The sequence below is a fragment of the Galeopterus variegatus genome, unplaced genomic scaffold, assembly GCF_000696425.1.
Source record: "Galeopterus variegatus unplaced genomic scaffold, G_variegatus-3.0.2 Scaffold803, whole genome shotgun sequence".
Lineage (NCBI taxonomy): Eukaryota > Metazoa > Chordata > Mammalia > Dermoptera > Cynocephalidae > Galeopterus > Galeopterus variegatus.
The window spans coordinates 306,810-312,925 of NW_007726914.1; the positions used below are offsets into that span (position 1 = coordinate 306,810).

Here is a 6,116-nt window from a genome sequence, read left to right on the forward strand (position 1 = left end):
CAGATGAAGCTCCACTCCATGGTGATGTGTGGAGCCAGAGCACTGAGCAGCAGGAATCACACACCTGGGCATTCGCAACCTCCTAAACGCCCTTGGGTCCTATGCAAGCCTTTCCATCTCTCTCTCTCTCTCTTTTTTACATTTTAGCTAAGCTTGTGGGCTGCATTTTTAAGATAATATAATGTAGAGTTTCTAGACATGGTGCAATTCATTATAATAGCCTTACAAACTTTCATCCTAAAAGAATCATTAAACATTTGAAGAGGTAACCTAATTTTCTTTCTATATAGTGTATTGCATTTTTAAAAAAGACACATTTATGCACCATGATGATCAGACTATTGCATTACATTTATCAATCAATGGCATTGGCACAAACAAACCCAAATCTACATTAAAACCCTTTGTTGGATTGCTTTACACTTTCCACAGAACTGAAACTGAAATAACCTGTTATGCAATTAGTCACAAATACAGTCCTTGGGTTTTTTGCCCATACACACAAGTATTTTGTAAAGCATGCCTTCTTTGCAGCAGCTGGACCCTACCACCCTGTGCCTGGCTGAGTTCACACATCTGGTGTAACCTGTAGCTTCCCTGTCACTTCTGGCTCTCTTCTCCTGCTAAGCTTTTCTTCATGGAAGTTAATTAAAACCTCCTGCCACTGCCAAAGCCACTGCTGCTGCTGGAACTGCCAAAGCCAGCTTGGTTTTGTGGTTTGGCAAAGTACTGGCCTCTACCACCATACGGCCAGAGCTTCTTTCTCCAAAAATTCCTCCCTTCATGGGTCCAAAATTTGAAGATTTATTGTGGTAATTTTCAAAATCATCATAGCTCCCACCACCTGTAAAATTGCTTCCATCATTACCAAATCCATTATAGCTATCCCCGCTGCCACCATATCCACCCCCACCACAGATGCCACCAAAGCCACCTCCATGACCACCACTGAAGTTTCCAGAACCACCTCACCTCTTTGGCTGGATGAAGGAGTGGCATCTCCTGCTGGACAGGGCTCTCCTCACCACACAGTCATGGCCACACACAGGATGGCATTTTTGAATGACAGTCTTATGCACGGAATCAAGGTGGCCAAGGGTTACAAAAGCAAAGCCCCATTTCTTTTCACTGCCTTGGTCAGTCATGTTTTCAATCACTTCAGTTTTCCCACACTGTTCCAAGTGATCTCTCAGGTGATCTTCACTGTCTCCTTTAAAGCCACCAATAAAGACCTTTCTCACAGTTAAGTGGGCACCTGGTCTCCGAGAATCCTCTCTTGAGACAGCCCTCTTCGGTTCCATGACTCTTCTGTGCACCTTGTGTGGCCTTGCATTCATCGCTGCCTCTGCTTACTCCACGGTGGCATAGGTGACAAACTCAAAGCCCCTGGAGCACTTGGCGTTGGGATCTTTCCATACCACATGGTCTGTGAGAGCTCATCATTGCTCAGAACGGCTCCTAACACAGTTGTTTCAGAGCTCAACCCTCCTATGAAGAGCTTCTGCAGCTGTTCGGGCTCTTTAGGAGACTCTGACTTAGACTTAGACAGTGGGAAGAGACTTTAATGATGCTTCCTCACCAGCATCCACAGACAGAAAGCCATATTGTGTACTGCATTTTATGGAAGAAATAGTATTCTAAAGTCATATGAACATATTTAGAAATTTGTGAGGGTCTTTTGCCTGTAAAGAGTCTTATAATTCTCACATTACCATTACTTAATTGAAATAGTTTACATTTTACTTTTCAACCACAATAAATATACAATTAACTTTCCAAATGGATGCAAATTTGAAGGTGATAAGGACTCTACAAATTTCATACATATTTGGCAAATATGGTCTGATCTTACAAAACCAGCTACTGAGGTTCAAAGAGAGGAGGCAATGAGCCTCACACCCTGGAGGCAGCAGAGAAGATGAGGGGCCCTTTGAGCAAAGCATCTGCTTGAGTCAGACTTTCTCAGCTGGCCAATGTGTACCCTCTGAAGTTGGAGGTAACAATGTCATATCCCTATTTTTATCTGGGGAGAGGCCCATAGTTTCTTCCTGATTCTCAAAGAATGGAAGAACCACCATAGAGTGTCCCCATCACAGCCCCCCGCTGCTTGTAACCCACAGTGGGACCGCGTGGCAACAGAGTGGAAAGGATTTGAGAGAGAGGCTGTGCTGTCATGCTGCCTGCACCACCTCCTGCTTCCTTCCTGGAGGTCTAGGAGGTCAGTGCTCGAGGTGAACCCCAAGAGTGATTCCCCAAAAGAGGAAGCGTCCCGGCACGGGCTCTTCCGACCAGGGTCAGCAGCCTCCCTCTGTTTCAGCCCCTTCCTCAGTTTTCTGGATGAGAAATACTTCTTCCCAGCAGTGCTGTCTCAGTAGCCCTCAGGGTAACTGGACTGGAGCCGGCCTTGGCTTCATTAGCACTCTGTCTCCAGAGTCTCCAAATGATCATCTTTTATTTAGCATTTTATTGGCTTAATGGTTAGCTGCTCTGTCTTCTCATTTCAATCCCATTTAATCATTTACTTTTCCTATTAGAGTCTTTTGTGGTGTGGGACTGGATGCCTTTTCCTTTCCTGTCCTTTTTTTGCATTTTCCAAAACTGTCAATAAAATAGCAACAATTGGAATTTGAGTGCCACCTCACTGTTTGCTAAACTCTTTTTTATATATGTGTTTATTTAATCTTAATCTTGTATACATGTTGTTCTTTTATCATCCCTGAAAAAAGCAGGGCATGAATTATTTTGTGAAGGAGGAAACTGAGGCTCCAAAAGGATGCATGACCAGCACAAACAGTGAGCTCACGGTGCCTTTGCTCAAACCTGTCTTTGCTGATTCACCTCCTACTCTTTCCGTGGTAAAACCCTGCATTTATTTAAAAAACACATAGAACACAATAAAGAATTGAAAAACGTTCACCTGCGTTATTTTATTTGATCTGTATGCTGTCAGTATTATTATCCCTCAGTTAGAGGTGAGAACGACAAGCTGTCAGGGACACGGAGGCTTAAGAGTCACAGCTGTTTGGTGGAAGAGCCCAAATTCAGAATCAGGTCTTGCATGCAATGCCCTTCCCCAGGATGCCTCTAACAGGTGTTTTAATGTCCTTTTTGAGCTTGTTTTGGAGAGGTTCAATCTATTAAAAAATACCGAGAAGAGGGAATCAGGAAGTCTGGGTCCTGCTCTTGTCTCTGCTATTGAGTAGGGCGTGGTTTAGGGGAAGTTCTATATCTCTCTGACTCTTCATTTTCTTATCTGTGCTTCACACTTTTCTAGAGGGTTCTCTTTGTTTCAATGAAAGTGGAGCTGCTCTTCCTCAAGTGGGCAGGGCAGGGCTGCTCTCAGAGCCCAGGGCAGCGCCCCCTGGCTCCGGTCCCAGGTGCCTGTCCTGCTACTTGTCAGAATCCTTGGATTTTTATGGGGCAGAGTTTTTCCAAGTTGAGCATGCATAAGAAACTTCTGAAGAATCCACAGATTGTCAGACCCTACCCTCCAAATTCTAATTCAGCAGGTCTGAGTTAGGACCAGAGATTCTGCATTTCTAAGGGACTCCTGGGGGATGACCCATTGCTGGTCCATTGACCCCATTTTGAGTAGAGAGGCTGTAGAGCTCAGTTTGAGAGTCACTTGACTTGAGAATAGTGTCTTAGTCCTTTCCTATGACTATATTTTATCATTCTATGTTGGATCACAGTCTTCAAAGTGAGCTTGCAGCTGGGGGTTCTGGATGTCTATGCTTGACCCCGACATTGAAAATAAACCCTTTCTGGGTGTGAGTGATACAGGAATCAGAAGGACTTAAACAAAGCCCATTTTAACACTTTGGTATTGAAAAGAGTCTAGTTTGTCTCTAATTATGATGATTTTCAGCATCCATATAGCATTGGATGTTAATTATGATGATTTTCAGCATCCATATAGCATCAATTTATGTTAAACGAAAACTACTGTAATACCATTTTGATTCAAACAATTATCTGAAATAGATTGGACAGGTATCATTACCCCTATATTATAAGTGAGGAAACTGAGGCTCACAGATTCCCCTTCATAGACCCATCTAAGTTTGAATAGAATTCTACAGTTCACATATTTTCTCATTTAGTACAGGCACCGAAGATCAACTCAGTATGAAGAGGGTCTTCACACAGCTCCATAATTAAAGCATCATTTCCGTATTCCTGTTGGCTCCTGCTTTAATCCTCATTTCTTCTCACTTCTTAGTATGTCCAGGGTTAAAGTAAAGGTGGTTTGGGAAAGAAGAGCCTTCTGGGATGCTGAATTTTCTGGTTAATTGAAGATTTGACAGAAAATTTCTTAACCCTGGAAGAAAAGTTTTCTACAAAGTTTGTGTTTCTCTTGGGTAAGTTGGATCTAAAATGACAGCTAAGTCTTTGGACCGAGATGGAGAATTTTGAGAAGTCTGAGTACACTTACAAAGAGTAGTGTCAGGATATTAGCCTGTGCATGTGGAATGGGGGGTGACGGGCTCTGATCTCTGCTCTACCCAGCCAAGCAGCTGTGCATGTGTTGTCTTTTTCTTATGACTTTTCTTCCTTCTTAAGCAAAGACCCTTTCCCTAATAGCTTATTTGGAGTTTCTAATTAGCTACATTTCTGGTTAAGCAAGATTTTCCTGTTCTGTAAATTTTACCTTGCAGGCAAAGTGACACACACCAGATTCCAACCTGAGTATTACAAAACTGCAACAGCTAAATGAATCCCATTTCAAACATTTGGATAATTTCTTATGTAGGGAGAGTCTGAGCATTCCTTGAGTGTCTTTTTTTATTGTATGTGACTCCATTTTCCCCTTTTAATCTTTCCAGCCATTAAAAACGTCTGAAATCTGAGTACTTAAGCATTTTTCCTATAGTGTGTTAGCCCCTAAGAGGCATATTATGTTCTGTAAAGTAATTAAGTGGGTTAGTCAGAGCAAAAGGGAGATTCCTGTAAATACTTACATAGAGAAGTAATAATCCTCTGAAATAGTGCCTGAAGCCAGTAAATTGGTTGAATGACCTCAGAAGGTCCTTTCAGTGGATGTGTCAAAAGATAATCAGGCAGGTAACCTGTATCTGTTTTAGTGCTTGTACGTACTTTCAGTGGGAGAACTCCTGTGAATTCTGTTCACACTGTTGTGAATTCAGTCGGTTTCATACCTGATTCTGGCCCTTGAAAGTCAAATGATTTGCCAAGCTTGTCCTAAGTGTGCTCTTAGACATATTCTGGCAGTAATTTTTGTGGTATTTTAGTGACATGCTTATGCCCGATAGTGGTTTCAATTTCATCTTTTGTTTTATTAATGTTCATAAAGGATACAAAGTAGATGATTATGAAATGTGTAATTGAATGTCTTTCTGGCATCTGTTTTCCATTTAACAGATATTAGGTGATATGCTTGGATAGAGAAGAAATTTCTAATTTATGAATAAAAAGAAATCTGATATTTACTATTACTTATTGTTATAGCTGGAAGGAATCTTCAAGAAAATCTAATCCAGGGGCCTGCCCGGAGGCGCACTCAGTAGAGTGTGGCGCTTGGGAGTGCGGTGGCGCTCCCGCCGAAGGTTGGGATCCCATATAGAGACCGGTCCACTCACTGGTTGAGCATGGTGCGGGCGCGACACTGAGGGTTGCGATCCCATTGCCAGTCGCGGTATGGGTGCGACACCGAGGGTTGCGATCCCATTACTGGTCACGAAAAAAAGACAAAAAGGAAAAAAAAAAAAAAAGAAAATCTAATCCAATCTCCTAAATTTACATTTTCCTTATGGCCAAAACTGGTAGGTCTGCAGAATGTGTAGGAAGCTAGTACGAAAACTCAGGTGCACCGACTCTGACGATCTTTGTATTTTTCCTTTTGTAACTCATACCATGGCAACATACTAAAATCTAATCTTAAGAATTTTTGGAAACTAGAGAAAAAAGGTACCCATAATTTTGTTCATTTCATTTTCAAACTCCTTTTGTTAATATGTGTATTTTGCATTGTGTTAATTGTGGTATTAATTCATTCCAAAATTATTTATTCTGTTATATATCAGCCACTGTACTAGATACTGAGGATATAGCAATTAAATCAGCCCTAACCCCAAGTGAGATGGTAAACGACATTA

General features: G+C 41.8%; 1 pseudogene; it reads right to left on the bottom strand.

The window, feature by feature from the left end:
• Positions 1-648: 648 nt before the first annotated feature.
• Positions 649-5,258, bottom strand: LOC103590326 (annotated as a pseudogene).
• Between the last annotated feature and the right edge of the window lie 858 nt (positions 5,259-6,116).